Source organism: Schistocerca nitens, unplaced genomic scaffold, assembly GCF_023898315.1.
Source record: "Schistocerca nitens isolate TAMUIC-IGC-003100 unplaced genomic scaffold, iqSchNite1.1 HiC_scaffold_293, whole genome shotgun sequence".
NCBI lineage: Eukaryota > Metazoa > Arthropoda > Insecta > Orthoptera > Acrididae > Schistocerca > Schistocerca nitens.
The window spans coordinates 1-15,870 of record NW_026045831.1 but is presented as its reverse complement, the minus strand read 5'-3'; the positions used below and the strand labels follow the sequence as shown (position 1 = coordinate 15,870).

Sequence of the window (15,870 nt, the reverse complement as noted above, 5' to 3'; positions counted from 1 at the left end):
GAAGATGGACGTTCAGCTGCATCCTAGCGGTTGCGTCACTACTAAACACGTGGGTCGCCAGCAATGTGCAGTGTTCTTGGCTACAGGGTGCAGCGCTAAAGTCGCGCCCAGAAGCCACAGCTCATCTCCTCGTCTCGCAGCCGTCCACCAGGTGTCAGTGCAAGTGTCGCCTCTCTGGGCAGTGCAGATGTGTCCATTTTAGCTTGCAGACGATGACGTGCAGCAATTTATGAGCTAGCGCAAGTCAAATGTTTTACCGTGTGTATCTGCTAGATACTGCCTCTCACACGGTGGAGAGGCTCACTCCTTCTTGTGTCTCGTTCTCTGCACACGAGTTGCACGTGGCATCGATATAGCACCGGTTTTCTAGCGTCAGCGAAGTCAATATTACATGAATCGAGTCGACGTGTTTGCTTGTTACGATGATTGAAGCAGAAGAAATGTGTGTGGTGCTTCACTGCATCTGCTGCTCGCCTTTCAGCGTCCCTGTGTCTTATCAGACGAAGACGACTGTGAAATTGGCGACGAGGCAGAGGTTAACGAAGACGTACAAAACAGAGACGTTCCACGTCAGCCGAAATAGCTCAGTTGGGAGAGCGTTAGACTGAAGATCTAAAGGTCCCTGGTTCGATCCCGGGTTTCGGCATGCATTCGTTTTGAAGCTGACGCCAATGGAATTGCTCTGAGTTTGTGATAATGTAACTACCGCCGAGAACAAAAGTGACTCCCTCCTGTAGCTGTTCTGGTTGTCTAGTGCATGCCATAAGAGGAACACAGTAGGCAACTGCCTGGGAAGCAAGAAAATAAAAAAAAAAAATGTCCTACCGACTGCGTTCCCTTTTTTGTGTCAGGACGTGAAGAACGTCTCCAACGGAACTGTGAAATGAGCGAAAGCGTGGGAAACATTGCATTCAAAATGCTTGTGAATTTTCGAGTTGCCCAGTGAGTGTCAACAAAACACGTAAATCCTCTGCTCCAACGCATGAGACGTAACGACTGCTGCAATTTGTTTTTGCGTCGTGTGTCAGTATTCTTTGATAGTCTGTTACGAGCTTAGCACGATAAGTTTGTAGACAGCATCCAGGCGACGTTTTATTAGTTGCAGCGATTGCACAACAGTAAAGGACATGAGCCAATGTATAGTTGTGCATCGTGGAAGGTTTGCTAACGTCCTGTGAGCCCGGGTAGCTCAGCCGGTAGAGCATTAGGCTTTTAACCTAAGGGTCCAGGGTTCAAATCCCTGTCTGGGCGGAAATTTTAATGCTTTGGTAGTGATTCGTCTAGTAGCGGCGGAAACACTACGGAAGAGAATGTAACTACGCCGTTTCCTGCCACCACAGTGCTTTAAACGGTGGCAGTTGCATGTGACGGGAGAGGATTGCGCTCCGCGCAGTCGTGGCCGAGTGGTTAAGGCGTCTGACTCGAAATCAGATTCCCTCTGGGAGCGTAGGTTCGAGTCCTACCGGCTGCGTGCGATTTTGCGTAAAGAAGAGCAAATATTTTCACACGCATGAACGCGGGTGCAAGCCAATGACGCCACTCTCAACAAGACGAAAATTTAAGAATACAGAGTTCCGCGACGGCCGCTGCTTCCTGTGGTTACCGGTTCTCCACGCACTGACGCTGGGACTGCAGAAAGCCGTCGCAGGCCCACGAGTGCGCTCCCGTCATTTTCTCGCGCCGACGCCGAGTTTGTGAGTACACACATGTGCTTGGAAGTTTTGGACAGAGCGAACATTCATTTCTTTTTAAGAATCGTAATTCAGTCATTCGAGTGCGGCAAAAGCAATGGTGCAGCGTTTCTTTTCTTAAGATCTCGCAGCTACTTGCAAGTATGTCCACCGCTTAAGACGACAGAAAACTAGCGTCAGCGGTGCGTCAGTGGGAAGTCGGTGAAGTCGCCATTGGAGCCATAAGCCAGTAATTACGACATGTGAATCACTCGCTCATCACGCAGCTGTACGATAGCTCAGTCGGTAGAGCGTTAGGTTTTCAACCAAAGGGTGTTGGGTCCAAGCCTCTGCCTGGGCGAAAATTAATACACTTTCGTAACGGCTAATGTGCTGGCCATGGAAACACTAGAGAAAAGAGTGAGGCCAAGCCGCTTTCTGCCATCGGATTGCTTCTCAAGGTGGCACTTTCACTTGTCGGAAGACGCTTTTGCCACCGGCAGTCGTGGCCGAGTGGTTAAGGCGTCTGACTTGAAATCAGATTCCCTCTGGGAGCGCAGGTTCGAGTCCTGCCGACTGCGAAAATTTTCTCGCTCACAGAAGATGGACGTTCAGCTGCATCCTAGCGGTTGCGTCACTACTAAACACGTGGGTCGCCAGCAATGTGCAGTGTTCTTGGCTACAGGGTGCAGCGCTAAAGTCGCGCCCAGAAGCCACAGCTCATCTCCTCGTCTCGCAGCCGTCCACCAGGTGTCAGTGCAAGTGTCGCCTCTCTGGGCAGTGCAGATGTGTCCATTTTAGCTTGCAGACGATGACGTGCAGCAATTTATGAGCTAGCGCAAGTCAAATGTTTTACCGTGTGTATCTGCTAGATACTGCCTCTCACACGGTGGAGAGGCTCACTCCTTCTTGTGTCTCGTTCTCTGCACACGAGTTGCACGTGGCATCGATATAGCACCGGTTTTCTAGCGTCAGCGAAGTCAATATTACATGAATCGAGTCGACGTGTTTGCTTGTTACGATGATTGAAGCAGAAGAAATGTGTGTGGTGCTTCACTGCATCTGCTGCTCGCCTTTCAGCGTCCCTGTGTCTTATCAGACGAAGACGACTGTGAAATTGGCGACGAGGCAGAGGTTAACGAAGACGTACAAAACAGAGACGTTCCACGTCAGCCGAAATAGCTCAGTTGGGAGAGCGTTAGACTGAAGATCTAAAGGTCCCTGGTTCGATCCCGGGTTTCGGCATGCATTCGTTTTGAAGCTGACGCCAATGGAATTGCTCTGAGTTTGTGATAATGTAACTACCGCCGAGAACAAAAGTGACTCCCTCCTGTAGCTGTTCTGGTTGTCTAGTGCATGCCATAAGAGGAACACAGTAGGCAACTGCCTGGGAAGCAAGAAAATAAAAAAAAAAAATGTCCTACCGACTGCGTTCCCTTTTTTGTGTCAGGACGTGAAGAACGTCTCCAACGGAACTGTGAAATGAGCGAAAGCGTGGGAAACATTGCATTCAAAATGCTTGTGAATTTTCGAGTTGCCCAGTGAGTGTCAACAAAACACGTAAATCCTCTGCTCCAACGCATGAGACGTAACGACTGCTGCAATTTGTTTTTGCGTCGTGTGTCAGTATTCTTTGATAGTCTGTTACGAGCTTAGCACGATAAGTTTGTAGACAGCATCCAGGCGACGTTTTATTAGTTGCAGCGATTGCACAACAGTAAAGGACATGAGCCAATGTATAGTTGTGCATCGTGGAAGGTTTGCTAACGTCCTGTGAGCCCGGGTAGCTCAGCCGGTAGAGCATTAGGCTTTTAACCTAAGGGTCCAGGGTTCAAATCCCTGTCTGGGCGGAAATTTTAATGCTTTGGTAGTGATTCGTCTAGTAGCGGCGGAAACACTACGGAAGAGAATGTAACTACGCCGTTTCCTGCCACCACAGTGCTTTAAACGGTGGCAGTTGCATGTGACGGGAGAGGATTGCGCTCCGCGCAGTCGTGGCCGAGTGGTTAAGGCGTCTGACTCGAAATCAGATTCCCTCTGGGAGCGTAGGTTCGAGTCCTACCGGCTGCGTGCGATTTTGCGTAAAGAAGAGCAAATATTTTCACACGCATGAACGCGGGTGCAAGCCAATGACGCCACTCTCAACAAGACGAAAATTTAAGAATACAGAGTTCCGCGACGGCCGCTGCTTCCTGTGGTTACCGGTTCACCACGCACTGACGCTGGGACTGCAGAAAGCCGTCGCAGGCCCACGAGTGCGCTCCCGTCATTTTCTCGCGCCGACGCCGAGTTTGTGAGTACACACATGTGCTTGGAAGTTTTGGACAGAGCGAACATTCATTTCTTTTTAAGAATCGTAATTCAGTCATTCGAGTGCGGCAAAAGCAATGGTGCAGCGTTTCTTTTCTTAAGATCTCGCAGCTACTTGCAAGTATGTCCACCGCTTAAGACGACAGAAAACTAGCGTCAGCGGTGCGTCAGTGGGAAGTCGGTGAAGTCGCCATTGGAGCCATAAGCCAGTAATTACGACATGTGAATCACTCGCTCATCACGCAGCTGTACGATAGCTCAGTCGGTAGAGCGTTAGGTTTTCAACCAAAGGGTGTTGGGTCCAAGCCTCTGCCTGGGCGAAAATTAATACACTTTCGTAACGGCTAATGTGCTGGCCATGGAAACACTAGAGAAAAGAGTGAGGCCAAGCCGCTTTCTGCCATCGGATTGCTTCTCAAGGTGGCACTTTCACTTGTCGGAAGACGCTTTTGCCACCGGCAGTCGTGGCCGAGTGGTTAAGGCGTCTGACTTGAAATCAGATTCCCTCTGGGAGCGCAGGTTCGAGTCCTGCCGACTGCGAAAATTTTCTCGCTCACAGAAGATGGACGTTCAGCTGCATCCTAGCGGTTGCGTCACTACTAAACACGTGGGTCGCCAGCAATGTGCAGTGTTCTTGGCTACAGGGTGCAGCGCTAAAGTCGCGCCCAGAAGCCACAGCTCATCTCCTCGTCTCGCAGCCGTCCACCAGGTGTCAGTGCAAGTGTCGCCTCTCTGGGCAGTGCAGATGTGTCCATTTTAGCTTGCAGACGATGACGTGCAGCAATTTATGAGCTAGCGCAAGTCAAATGTTTTACCGTGTGTATCTGCTAGATACTGCCTCTCACACGGTGGAGAGGCTCACTCCTTCTTGTGTCTCGTTCTCTGCACACGAGTTGCACGTGGCATCGATATAGCACCGGTTTTCTAGCGTCAGCGAAGTCAATATTACATGAATCGAGTCGACGTGTTTGCTTGTTACGATGATTGAAGCAGAAGAAATGTGTGTGGTGCTTCACTGCATCTGCTGCTCGCCTTTCAGCGTCCCTGTGTCTTATCAGACGAAGACGACTGTGAAATTGGCGACGAGGCAGAGGTTAACGAAGACGTACAAAACAGAGACGTTCCACGTCAGCCGAAATAGCTCAGTTGGGAGAGCGTTAGACTGAAGATCTAAAGGTCCCTGGTTCGATCCCGGGTTTCGGCATGCATTCGTTTTGAAGCTGACGCCAATGGAATTGCTCTGAGTTTGTGATAATGTAACTACCGCCGAGAACAAAAGTGACTCCCTCCTGTAGCTGTTCTGGTTGTCTAGTGCATGCCATAAGAGGAACACAGTAGGCAACTGCCTGGGAAGCAAGAAAATAAAAAAAAAAAATGTCCTACCGACTGCGTTCCCTTTTTTGTGTCAGGACGTGAAGAACGTCTCCAACGGAACTGTGAAATGAGCGAAAGCGTGGGAAACATTGCATTCAAAATGCTTGTGAATTTTCGAGTTGCCCAGTGAGTGTCAACAAAACACGTAAATCCTCTGCTCCAACGCATGAGACGTAACGACTGCTGCAATTTGTTTTTGCGTCGTGTGTCAGTATTCTTTGATAGTCTGTTACGAGCTTAGCACGATAAGTTTGTAGACAGCATCCAGGCGACGTTTTATTAGTTGCAGCGATTGCACAACAGTAAAGGACATGAGCCAATGTATAGTTGTGCATCGTGGAAGGTTTGCTAACGTCCTGTGAGCCCGGGTAGCTCAGCCGGTAGAGCATTAGGCTTTTAACCTAAGGGTCCAGGGTTCAAATCCCTGTCTGGGCGGAAATTTTAATGCTTTGGTAGTGATTCGTCTAGTAGCGGCGGAAACACTACGGAAGAGAATGTAACTACGCCGTTTCCTGCCACCACAGTGCTTTAAACGGTGGCAGTTGCATGTGACGGGAGAGGATTGCGCTCCGCGCAGTCGTGGCCGAGTGGTTAAGGCGTCTGACTCGAAATCAGATTCCCTCTGGGAGCGTAGGTTCGAGTCCTACCGGCTGCGTGCGATTTTGCGTAAAGAAGAGCAAATATTTTCACACGCATGAACGCGGGTGCAAGCCAATGACGCCACTCTCAACAAGACGAAAATTTAAGAATACAGAGTTCCGCGACGGCCGCTGCTTCCTGTGGTTACCGGTTCACCACGCACTGACGCTGGGACTGCAGAAAGCCGTCGCAGGCCCACGAGTGCGCTCCCGTCATTTTCTCGCGCCGACGCCGAGTTTGTGAGTACACACATGTGCTTGGAAGTTTTGGACAGAGCGAACATTCATTTCTTTTTAAGAATCGTAATTCAGTCATTCGAGTGCGGCAAAAGCAATGGTGCAGCGTTTCTTTTCTTAAGATCTCGCAGCTACTTGCAAGTATGTCCACCGCTTAAGACGACAGAAAACTAGCGTCAGCGGTGCGTCAGTGGGAAGTCGGTGAAGTCGCCATTGGAGCCATAAGCCAGTAATTACGACATGTGAATCACTCGCTCATCACGCAGCTGTACGATAGCTCAGTCGGTAGAGCGTTAGGTTTTCAACCAAAGGGTGTTGGGTCCAAGCCTCTGCCTGGGCGAAAATTAATACACTTTCGTAACGGCTAATGTGCTGGCCATGGAAACACTAGAGAAAAGAGTGAGGCCAAGCCGCTTTCTGCCATCGGATTGCTTCTCAAGGTGGCACTTTCACTTGTCGGAAGACGCTTTTGCCACCGGCAGTCGTGGCCGAGTGGTTAAGGCGTCTGACTTGAAATCAGATTCCCTCTGGGAGCGCAGGTTCGAGTCCTGCCGACTGCGAAAATTTTCTCGCTCACAGAAGATGGACGTTCAGCTGCATCCTAGCGGTTGCGTCACTACTAAACACGTGGGTCGCCAGCAATGTGCAGTGTTCTTGGCTACAGGGTGCAGCGCTAAAGTCGCGCCCAGAAGCCACAGCTCATCTCCTCGTCTCGCAGCCGTCCACCAGGTGTCAGTGCAAGTGTCGCCTCTCTGGGCAGTGCAGATGTGTCCATTTTAGCTTGCAGACGATGACGTGCAGCAATTTATGAGCTAGCGCAAGTCAAATGTTTTACCGTGTGTATCTGCTAGATACTGCCTCTCACACGGTGGAGAGGCTCACTCCTTCTTGTGTCTCGTTCTCTGCACACGAGTTGCACGTGGCATCGATATAGCACCGGTTTTCTAGCGTCAGCGAAGTCAATATTACATGAATCGAGTCGACGTGTTTGCTTGTTACGATGATTGAAGCAGAAGAAATGTGTGTGGTGCTTCACTGCATCTGCTGCTCGCCTTTCAGCGTCCCTGTGTCTTATCAGACGAAGACGACTGTGAAATTGGCGACGAGGCAGAGGTTAACGAAGACGTACAAAACAGAGACGTTCCACGTCAGCCGAAATAGCTCAGTTGGGAGAGCGTTAGACTGAAGATCTAAAGGTCCCTGGTTCGATCCCGGGTTTCGGCATGCATTCGTTTTGAAGCTGACGCCAATGGAATTGCTCTGAGTTTGTGATAATGTAACTACCGCCGAGAACAAAAGTGACTCCCTCCTGTAGCTGTTCTGGTTGTCTAGTGCATGCCATAAGAGGAACACAGTAGGCAACTGCCTGGGAAGCAAGAAAATAAAAAAAAAAAATGTCCTACCGACTGCGTTCCCTTTTTTGTGTCAGGACGTGAAGAACGTCTCCAACGGAACTGTGAAATGAGCGAAAGCGTGGGAAACATTGCATTCAAAATGCTTGTGAATTTTCGAGTTGCCCAGTGAGTGTCAACAAAACACGTAAATCCTCTGCTCCAACGCATGAGACGTAACGACTGCTGCAATTTGTTTTTGCGTCGTGTGTCAGTATTCTTTGATAGTCTGTTACGAGCTTAGCACGATAAGTTTGTAGACAGCATCCAGGCGACGTTTTATTAGTTGCAGCGATTGCACAACAGTAAAGGACATGAGCCAATGTATAGTTGTGCATCGTGGAAGGTTTGCTAACGTCCTGTGAGCCCGGGTAGCTCAGCCGGTAGAGCATTAGGCTTTTAACCTAAGGGTCCAGGGTTCAAATCCCTGTCTGGGCGGAAATTTTAATGCTTTGGTAGTGATTCGTCTAGTAGCGGCGGAAACACTACGGAAGAGAATGTAACTACGCCGTTTCCTGCCACCACAGTGCTTTAAACGGTGGCAGTTGCATGTGACGGGAGAGGATTGCGCTCCGCGCAGTCGTGGCCGAGTGGTTAAGGCGTCTGACTCGAAATCAGATTCCCTCTGGGAGCGTAGGTTCGAGTCCTACCGGCTGCGTGCGATTTTGCGTAAAGAAGAGCAAATATTTTCACACGCATGAACGCGGGTGCAAGCCAATGACGCCACTCTCAACAAGACGAAAATTTAAGAATACAGAGTTCCGCGACGGCCGCTGCTTCCTGTGGTTACCGGTTCACCACGCACTGACGCTGGGACTGCAGAAAGCCGTCGCAGGCCCACGAGTGCGCTCCCGTCATTTTCTCGCGCCGACGCCGAGTTTGTGAGTACACACATGTGCTTGGAAGTTTTGGACAGAGCGAACATTCATTTCTTTTTAAGAATCGTAATTCAGTCATTCGAGTGCGGCAAAAGCAATGGTGCAGCGTTTCTTTTCTTAAGATCTCGCAGCTACTTGCAAGTATGTCCACCGCTTAAGACGACAGAAAACTAGCGTCAGCGGTGCGTCAGTGGGAAGTCGGTGAAGTCGCCATTGGAGCCATAAGCCAGTAATTACGACATGTGAATCACTCGCTCATCACGCAGCTGTACGATAGCTCAGTCGGTAGAGCGTTAGGTTTTCAACCAAAGGGTGTTGGGTCCAAGCCTCTGCCTGGGCGAAAATTAATACACTTTCGTAACGGCTAATGTGCTGGCCATGGAAACACTAGAGAAAAGAGTGAGGCCAAGCCGCTTTCTGCCATCGGATTGCTTCTCAAGGTGGCACTTTCACTTGTCGGAAGACGCTTTTGCCACCGGCAGTCGTGGCCGAGTGGTTAAGGCGTCTGACTTGAAATCAGATTCCCTCTGGGAGCGCAGGTTCGAGTCCTGCCGACTGCGAAAATTTTCTCGCTCACAGAAGATGGACGTTCAGCTGCATCCTAGCGGTTGCGTCACTACTAAACACGTGGGTCGCCAGCAATGTGCAGTGTTCTTGGCTACAGGGTGCAGCGCTAAAGTCGCGCCCAGAAGCCACAGCTCATCTCCTCGTCTCGCAGCCGTCCACCAGGTGTCAGTGCAAGTGTCGCCTCTCTGGGCAGTGCAGATGTGTCCATTTTAGCTTGCAGACGATGACGTGCAGCAATTTATGAGCTAGCGCAAGTCAAATGTTTTACCGTGTGTATCTGCTAGATACTGCCTCTCACACGGTGGAGAGGCTCACTCCTTCTTGTGTCTCGTTCTCTGCACACGAGTTGCACGTGGCATCGATATAGCACCGGTTTTCTAGCGTCAGCGAAGTCAATATTACATGAATCGAGTCGACGTGTTTGCTTGTTACGATGATTGAAGCAGAAGAAATGTGTGTGGTGCTTCACTGCATCTGCTGCTCGCCTTTCAGCGTCCCTGTGTCTTATCAGACGAAGACGACTGTGAAATTGGCGACGAGGCAGAGGTTAACGAAGACGTACAAAACAGAGACGTTCCACGTCAGCCGAAATAGCTCAGTTGGGAGAGCGTTAGACTGAAGATCTAAAGGTCCCTGGTTCGATCCCGGGTTTCGGCATGCATTCGTTTTGAAGCTGACGCCAATGGAATTGCTCTGAGTTTGTGATAATGTAACTACCGCCGAGAACAAAAGTGACTCCCTCCTGTAGCTGTTCTGGTTGTCTAGTGCATGCCATAAGAGGAACACAGTAGGCAACTGCCTGGGAAGCAAGAAAATAAAAAAAAAAAATGTCCTACCGACTGCGTTCCCTTTTTTGTGTCAGGACGTGAAGAACGTCTCCAACGGAACTGTGAAATGAGCGAAAGCGTGGGAAACATTGCATTCAAAATGCTTGTGAATTTTCGAGTTGCCCAGTGAGTGTCAACAAAACACGTAAATCCTCTGCTCCAACGCATGAGACGTAACGACTGCTGCAATTTGTTTTTGCGTCGTGTGTCAGTATTCTTTGATAGTCTGTTACGAGCTTAGCACGATAAGTTTGTAGACAGCATCCAGGCGACGTTTTATTAGTTGCAGCGATTGCACAACAGTAAAGGACATGAGCCAATGTATAGTTGTGCATCGTGGAAGGTTTGCTAACGTCCTGTGAGCCCGGGTAGCTCAGCCGGTAGAGCATTAGGCTTTTAACCTAAGGGTCCAGGGTTCAAATCCCTGTCTGGGCGGAAATTTTAATGCTTTGGTAGTGATTCGTCTAGTAGCGGCGGAAACACTACGGAAGAGAATGTAACTACGCCGTTTCCTGCCACCACAGTGCTTTAAACGGTGGCAGTTGCATGTGACGGGAGAGGATTGCGCTCCGCGCAGTCGTGGCCGAGTGGTTAAGGCGTCTGACTCGAAATCAGATTCCCTCTGGGAGCGTAGGTTCGAGTCCTACCGGCTGCGTGCGATTTTGCGTAAAGAAGAGCAAATATTTTCACACGCATGAACGCGGGTGCAAGCCAATGACGCCACTCTCAACAAGACGAAAATTTAAGAATACAGAGTTCCGCGACGGCCGCTGCTTCCTGTGGTTACCGGTTCACCACGCACTGACGCTGGGACTGCAGAAAGCCGTCGCAGGCCCACGAGTGCGCTCCCGTCATTTTCTCGCGCCGACGCCGAGTTTGTGAGTACACACATGTGCTTGGAAGTTTTGGACAGAGCGAACATTCATTTCTTTTTAAGAATCGTAATTCAGTCATTCGAGTGCGGCAAAAGCAATGGTGCAGCGTTTCTTTTCTTAAGATCTCGCAGCTACTTGCAAGTATGTCCACCGCTTAAGACGACAGAAAACTAGCGTCAGCGGTGCGTCAGTGGGAAGTCGGTGAAGTCGCCATTGGAGCCATAAGCCAGTAATTACGACATGTGAATCACTCGCTCATCACGCAGCTGTACGATAGCTCAGTCGGTAGAGCGTTAGGTTTTCAACCAAAGGGTGTTGGGTCCAAGCCTCTGCCTGGGCGAAAATTAATACACTTTCGTAACGGCTAATGTGCTGGCCATGGAAACACTAGAGAAAAGAGTGAGGCCAAGCCGCTTTCTGCCATCGGATTGCTTCTCAAGGTGGCACTTTCACTTGTCGGAAGACGCTTTTGCCACCGGCAGTCGTGGCCGAGTGGTTAAGGCGTCTGACTTGAAATCAGATTCCCTCTGGGAGCGCAGGTTCGAGTCCTGCCGACTGCGAAAATTTCTCGCTCACAGAAGATGGACGTTCAGCTGCATCCTAGCGGTTGCGTCACTACTAAACACGTGGGTCGCCAGCAATGTGCAGTGTTCTTGGCTACAGGGTGCAGCGCTAAAGTCGCGCCCAGAAGCCACAGCTCATCTCCTCGTCTCGCAGCCGTCCACCAGGTGTCAGTGCAAGTGTCGCCTCTCTGGGCAGTGCAGATGTGTCCATTTTAGCTTGCAGACGATGACGTGCAGCAATTTATGAGCTAGCGCAAGTCAAATGTTTTACCGTGTGTATCTGCTAGATACTGCCTCTCACACGGTGGAGAGGCTCACTCCTTCTTGTGTCTCGTTCTCTGCACACGAGTTGCACGTGGCATCGATATAGCACCGGTTTTCTAGCGTCAGCGAAGTCAATATTACATGAATCGAGTCGACGTGTTTGCTTGTTACGATGATTGAAGCAGAAGAAATGTGTGTGGTGCTTCACTGCATCTGCTGCTCGCCTTTCAGCGTCCCTGTGTCTTATCAGACGAAGACGACTGTGAAATTGGCGACGAGGCAGAGGTTAACGAAGACGTACAAAACAGAGACGTTCCACGTCAGCCGAAATAGCTCAGTTGGGAGAGCGTTAGACTGAAGATCTAAAGGTCCCTGGTTCGATCCCGGGTTTCGGCATGCATTCGTTTTGAAGCTGACGCCAATGGAATTGCTCTGAGTTTGTGATAATGTAACTACCGCCGAGAACAAAAGTGACTCCCTCCTGTAGCTGTTCTGGTTGTCTAGTGCATGCCATAAGAGGAACACAGTAGGCAACTGCCTGGGAAGCAAGAAAATAAAAAAAAAAAATGTCCTACCGACTGCGTTCCCTTTTTTGTGTCAGGACGTGAAGAACGTCTCCAACGGAACTGTGAAATGAGCGAAAGCGTGGGAAACATTGCATTCAAAATGCTTGTGAATTTTCGAGTTGCCCAGTGAGTGTCAACAAAACACGTAAATCCTCTGCTCCAACGCATGAGACGTAACGACTGCTGCAATTTGTTTTTGCGTCGTGTGTCAGTATTCTTTGATAGTCTGTTACGAGCTTAGCACGATAAGTTTGTAGACAGCATCCAGGCGACGTTTTATTAGTTGCAGCGATTGCACAACAGTAAAGGACATGAGCCAATGTATAGTTGTGCATCGTGGAAGGTTTGCTAACGTCCTGTGAGCCCGGGTAGCTCAGCCGGTAGAGCATTAGGCTTTTAACCTAAGGGTCCAGGGTTCAAATCCCTGTCTGGGCGGAAATTTTAATGCTTTGGTAGTGATTCGTCTAGTAGCGGCGGAAACACTACGGAAGAGAATGTAACTACGCCGTTTCCTGCCACCACAGTGCTTTAAACGGTGGCAGTTGCATGTGACGGGAGAGGATTGCGCTCCGCGCAGTCGTGGCCGAGTGGTTAAGGCGTCTGACTCGAAATCAGATTCCCTCTGGGAGCGTAGGTTCGAGTCCTACCGGCTGCGTGCGATTTTGCGTAAAGAAGAGCAAATATTTTCACACGCATGAACGCGGGTGCAAGCCAATGACGCCACTCTCAACAAGACGAAAATTTAAGAATACAGAGTTCCGCGACGGCCGCTGCTTCCTGTGGTTACCGGTTCACCACGCACTGACGCTGGGACTGCAGAAAGCCGTCGCAGGCCCACGAGTGCGCTCCCGTCATTTTCTCGCGCCGACGCCGAGTTTGTGAGTACACACATGTGCTTGGAAGTTTTGGACAGAGCGAACATTCATTTCTTTTTAAGAATCGTAATTCAGTCATTCGAGTGCGGCAAAAGCAATGGTGCAGCGTTTCTTTTCTTAAGATCTCGCAGCTACTTGCAAGTATGTCCACCGCTTAAGACGACAGAAAACTAGCGTCAGCGGTGCGTCAGTGGGAAGTCGGTGAAGTCGCCATTGGAGCCATAAGCCAGTAATTACGACATGTGAATCACTCGCTCATCACGCAGCTGTACGATAGCTCAGTCGGTAGAGCGTTAGGTTTTCAACCAAAGGGTGTTGGGTCCAAGCCTCTGCCTGGGCGAAAATTAATACACTTTCGTAACGGCTAATGTGCTGGCCATGGAAACACTAGAGAAAAGAGTGAGGCCAAGCCGCTTTCTGCCATCGGATTGCTTCTCAAGGTGGCACTTTCACTTGTCGGAAGACGCTTTTGCCACCGGCAGTCGTGGCCGAGTGGTTAAGGCGTCTGACTTGAAATCAGATTCCCTCTGGGAGCGCAGGTTCGAGTCCTGCCGACTGCGAAAATTTTCTCGCTCACAGAAGATGGACGTTCAGCTGCATCCTAGCGGTTGCGTCACTACTAAACACGTGGGTCGCCAGCAATGTGCAGTGTTCTTGGCTACAGGGTGCAGCGCTAAAGTCGCGCCCAGAAGCCACAGCTCATCTCCTCGTCTCGCAGCCGTCCACCAGGTGTCAGTGCAAGTGTCGCCTCTCTGGGCAGTGCAGATGTGTCCATTTTAGCTTGCAGACGATGACGTGCAGCAATTTATGAGCTAGCGCAAGTCAAATGTTTTACCGTGTGTATCTGCTAGATACTGCCTCTCACACGGTGGAGAGGCTCACTCCTTCTTGTGTCTCGTTCTCTGCACACGAGTTGCACGTGGCATCGATATAGCACCGGTTTTCTAGCGTCAGCGAAGTCAATATTACATGAATCGAGTCGACGTGTTTGCTTGTTACGATGATTGAAGCAGAAGAAATGTGTGTGGTGCTTCACTGCATCTGCTGCTCGCCTTTCAGCGTCCCTGTGTCTTATCAGACGAAGACGACTGTGAAATTGGCGACGAGGCAGAGGTTAACGAAGACGTACAAAACAGAGACGTTCCACGTCAGCCGAAATAGCTCAGTTGGGAGAGCGTTAGACTGAAGATCTAAAGGTCCCTGGTTCGATCCCGGGTTTCGGCATGCATTCGTTTTGAAGCTGACGCCAATGGAATTGCTCTGAGTTTGTGATAATGTAACTACCGCCGAGAACAAAAGTGACTCCCTCCTGTAGCTGTTCTGGTTGTCTAGTGCATGCCATAAGAGGAACACAGTAGGCAACTGCCTGGGAAGCAAGAAAATAAAAAAAAAAAATGTCCTACCGACTGCGTTCCCTTTTTTGTGTCAGGACGTGAAGAACGTCTCCAACGGAACTGTGAAATGAGCGAAAGCGTGGGAAACATTGCATTCAAAATGCTTGTGAATTTTCGAGTTGCCCAGTGAGTGTCAACAAAACACGTAAATCCTCTGCTCCAACGCATGAGACGTAACGACTGCTGCAATTTGTTTTTGCGTCGTGTGTCAGTATTCTTTGATAGTCTGTTACGAGCTTAGCACGATAAGTTTGTAGACAGCATCCAGGCGACGTTTTATTAGTTGCAGCGATTGCACAACAGTAAAGGACATGAGCCAATGTATAGTTGTGCATCGTGGAAGGTTTGCTAACGTCCTGTGAGCCCGGGTAGCTCAGCCGGTAGAGCATTAGGCTTTTAACCTAAGGGTCCAGGGTTCAAATCCCTGTCTGGGCGGAAATTTTAATGCTTTGGTAGTGATTCGTCTAGTAGCGGCGGAAACACTACGGAAGAGAATGTAACTACGCCGTTTCCTGCCACCACAGTGCTTTAAACGGTGGCAGTTGCATGTGACGGGAGAGGATTGCGCTCCGCGCAGTCGTGGCCGAGTGGTTAAGGCGTCTGACTCGAAATCAGATTCCCTCTGGGAGCGTAGGTTCGAGTCCTACCGGCTGCGTGCGATTTTGCGTAAAGAAGAGCAAATATTTTCACACGCATGAACGCGGGTGCAAGCCAATGACGCCACTCTCAACAAGACGAAAATTTAAGAATACAGAGTTCCGCGACGGCCGCTGCTTCCTGTGGTTACCGGTTCACCACGCACTGACGCTGGGACTGCAGAAAGCCGTCGCAGGCCCACGAGTGCGCTCCCGTCATTTTCTCGCGCCGACGCCGAGTTTGTGAGTACACACATGTGCTTGGAAGTTTTGGACAGAGCGAACATTCATTTCTTTTTAAGAATCGTAATTCAGTCATTCGAGTGCGGCAAAAGCAATGGTGCAGCGTTTCTTTTCTTAAGATCTCGCAGCTACTTGCAAGTATGTCCACCGCTTAAGACGACAGAAAACTAGCGTCAGCGGTGCGTCAGTGGGAAGTCGGTGAAGTCGCCATTGGAGCCATAAGCCAGTAATTACGACATGTGAATCACTCGCTCATCACGCAGCTGTACGATAGCTCAGTCGGTAGAGCGTTAGGTTTTCAACCAAAGGGTGTTGGGTCCAAGCCTCTGCCTGGGCGAAAATTAATACACTTTCGTAACGGCTAATGTGCTGGCCATGGAAACACTAGAGAAAAGAGTGAGGCCAAGCCGCTTTCTGCCATCGGATTGCTTCTCAAGGTGGCACTTTCACTTGTCGGAAGACGCTTTTGCCACCGGCAGTCGTGGCCGAGTGGTTAAGGCGTCTGACTTGAAATCAGATTCCCTCTGGGAGCGCAGGTTCGAGTCCTGCCGACTGCGAAAATT

The 15,870-nt window shown here is 50.0% G+C and overlaps 28 non-coding genes across 28 annotated transcripts; all 28 read left to right on the top strand.

Annotated features, from left to right (window-relative positions):
• The first annotated feature begins 573 nt into the window (after nucleotides 1-573).
• Trnaf-gaa (transfer RNA phenylalanine (anticodon GAA)) lies at nucleotides 574-646 on the top strand. The gene has a single exon. It is a non-coding gene; the product is annotated as a tRNA-Phe (tRNA).
• Nucleotides 647-1,178: 532 nt separating this feature from the next.
• On the top strand, nucleotides 1,179-1,251 carry Trnak-uuu (transfer RNA lysine (anticodon UUU)). The gene has a single exon. It is a non-coding gene; the product is annotated as a tRNA-Lys (tRNA).
• Nucleotides 1,252-1,389: 138 nt separating this feature from the next.
• On the top strand, nucleotides 1,390-1,471 carry Trnas-cga (transfer RNA serine (anticodon CGA)). The gene has a single exon. It is a non-coding gene; the product is annotated as a tRNA-Ser (tRNA).
• Nucleotides 1,472-2,169: 698 nt separating this feature from the next.
• Nucleotides 2,170-2,251, top strand: Trnas-uga (transfer RNA serine (anticodon UGA)). The gene has a single exon. It is a non-coding gene; the product is annotated as a tRNA-Ser (tRNA).
• A 591-nt stretch (nucleotides 2,252-2,842) lies between these two features.
• On the top strand, nucleotides 2,843-2,915 carry Trnaf-gaa (transfer RNA phenylalanine (anticodon GAA)). Its single transcript has one exon. It is a non-coding gene; the product is annotated as a tRNA-Phe (tRNA).
• Nucleotides 2,916-3,447: 532 nt separating this feature from the next.
• On the top strand, nucleotides 3,448-3,520 carry Trnak-uuu (transfer RNA lysine (anticodon UUU)). The gene has a single exon. It is a non-coding gene; the product is annotated as a tRNA-Lys (tRNA).
• Nucleotides 3,521-3,658: 138 nt separating this feature from the next.
• Trnas-cga (transfer RNA serine (anticodon CGA)) lies at nucleotides 3,659-3,740 on the top strand. The gene has a single exon. It is a non-coding gene; the product is annotated as a tRNA-Ser (tRNA).
• A 698-nt stretch (nucleotides 3,741-4,438) lies between these two features.
• Trnas-uga (transfer RNA serine (anticodon UGA)) lies at nucleotides 4,439-4,520 on the top strand. Its single transcript has one exon. It is a non-coding gene; the product is annotated as a tRNA-Ser (tRNA).
• A 591-nt stretch (nucleotides 4,521-5,111) lies between these two features.
• Trnaf-gaa (transfer RNA phenylalanine (anticodon GAA)) lies at nucleotides 5,112-5,184 on the top strand. The gene has a single exon. It is a non-coding gene; the product is annotated as a tRNA-Phe (tRNA).
• Nucleotides 5,185-5,716: 532 nt separating this feature from the next.
• On the top strand, nucleotides 5,717-5,789 carry Trnak-uuu (transfer RNA lysine (anticodon UUU)). Its single transcript has one exon. It is a non-coding gene; the product is annotated as a tRNA-Lys (tRNA).
• A 138-nt stretch (nucleotides 5,790-5,927) lies between these two features.
• Nucleotides 5,928-6,009, top strand: Trnas-cga (transfer RNA serine (anticodon CGA)). The gene has a single exon. It is a non-coding gene; the product is annotated as a tRNA-Ser (tRNA).
• Nucleotides 6,010-6,707: 698 nt separating this feature from the next.
• On the top strand, nucleotides 6,708-6,789 carry Trnas-uga (transfer RNA serine (anticodon UGA)). The gene has a single exon. It is a non-coding gene; the product is annotated as a tRNA-Ser (tRNA).
• A 591-nt stretch (nucleotides 6,790-7,380) lies between these two features.
• Trnaf-gaa (transfer RNA phenylalanine (anticodon GAA)) lies at nucleotides 7,381-7,453 on the top strand. Its single transcript has one exon. It is a non-coding gene; the product is annotated as a tRNA-Phe (tRNA).
• A 532-nt stretch (nucleotides 7,454-7,985) lies between these two features.
• On the top strand, nucleotides 7,986-8,058 carry Trnak-uuu (transfer RNA lysine (anticodon UUU)). The gene has a single exon. It is a non-coding gene; the product is annotated as a tRNA-Lys (tRNA).
• Nucleotides 8,059-8,196: 138 nt separating this feature from the next.
• Trnas-cga (transfer RNA serine (anticodon CGA)) lies at nucleotides 8,197-8,278 on the top strand. Its single transcript has one exon. It is a non-coding gene; the product is annotated as a tRNA-Ser (tRNA).
• A 698-nt stretch (nucleotides 8,279-8,976) lies between these two features.
• On the top strand, nucleotides 8,977-9,058 carry Trnas-uga (transfer RNA serine (anticodon UGA)). Its single transcript has one exon. It is a non-coding gene; the product is annotated as a tRNA-Ser (tRNA).
• Nucleotides 9,059-9,649: 591 nt separating this feature from the next.
• Trnaf-gaa (transfer RNA phenylalanine (anticodon GAA)) lies at nucleotides 9,650-9,722 on the top strand. Its single transcript has one exon. It is a non-coding gene; the product is annotated as a tRNA-Phe (tRNA).
• A 532-nt stretch (nucleotides 9,723-10,254) lies between these two features.
• On the top strand, nucleotides 10,255-10,327 carry Trnak-uuu (transfer RNA lysine (anticodon UUU)). The gene has a single exon. It is a non-coding gene; the product is annotated as a tRNA-Lys (tRNA).
• Nucleotides 10,328-10,465: 138 nt separating this feature from the next.
• Trnas-cga (transfer RNA serine (anticodon CGA)) lies at nucleotides 10,466-10,547 on the top strand. The gene has a single exon. It is a non-coding gene; the product is annotated as a tRNA-Ser (tRNA).
• Nucleotides 10,548-11,245: 698 nt separating this feature from the next.
• On the top strand, nucleotides 11,246-11,327 carry Trnas-uga (transfer RNA serine (anticodon UGA)). The gene has a single exon. It is a non-coding gene; the product is annotated as a tRNA-Ser (tRNA).
• A 590-nt stretch (nucleotides 11,328-11,917) lies between these two features.
• Nucleotides 11,918-11,990, top strand: Trnaf-gaa (transfer RNA phenylalanine (anticodon GAA)). The gene has a single exon. It is a non-coding gene; the product is annotated as a tRNA-Phe (tRNA).
• Nucleotides 11,991-12,522: 532 nt separating this feature from the next.
• Trnak-uuu (transfer RNA lysine (anticodon UUU)) lies at nucleotides 12,523-12,595 on the top strand. Its single transcript has one exon. It is a non-coding gene; the product is annotated as a tRNA-Lys (tRNA).
• Nucleotides 12,596-12,733: 138 nt separating this feature from the next.
• On the top strand, nucleotides 12,734-12,815 carry Trnas-cga (transfer RNA serine (anticodon CGA)). Its single transcript has one exon. It is a non-coding gene; the product is annotated as a tRNA-Ser (tRNA).
• A 698-nt stretch (nucleotides 12,816-13,513) lies between these two features.
• Trnas-uga (transfer RNA serine (anticodon UGA)) lies at nucleotides 13,514-13,595 on the top strand. Its single transcript has one exon. It is a non-coding gene; the product is annotated as a tRNA-Ser (tRNA).
• Nucleotides 13,596-14,186: 591 nt separating this feature from the next.
• Nucleotides 14,187-14,259, top strand: Trnaf-gaa (transfer RNA phenylalanine (anticodon GAA)). The gene has a single exon. It is a non-coding gene; the product is annotated as a tRNA-Phe (tRNA).
• Nucleotides 14,260-14,791: 532 nt separating this feature from the next.
• On the top strand, nucleotides 14,792-14,864 carry Trnak-uuu (transfer RNA lysine (anticodon UUU)). Its single transcript has one exon. It is a non-coding gene; the product is annotated as a tRNA-Lys (tRNA).
• A 138-nt stretch (nucleotides 14,865-15,002) lies between these two features.
• Trnas-cga (transfer RNA serine (anticodon CGA)) lies at nucleotides 15,003-15,084 on the top strand. Its single transcript has one exon. It is a non-coding gene; the product is annotated as a tRNA-Ser (tRNA).
• Nucleotides 15,085-15,782: 698 nt separating this feature from the next.
• On the top strand, nucleotides 15,783-15,864 carry Trnas-uga (transfer RNA serine (anticodon UGA)). Its single transcript has one exon. It is a non-coding gene; the product is annotated as a tRNA-Ser (tRNA).
• Nucleotides 15,865-15,870: the final 6 nt, after the last annotated feature.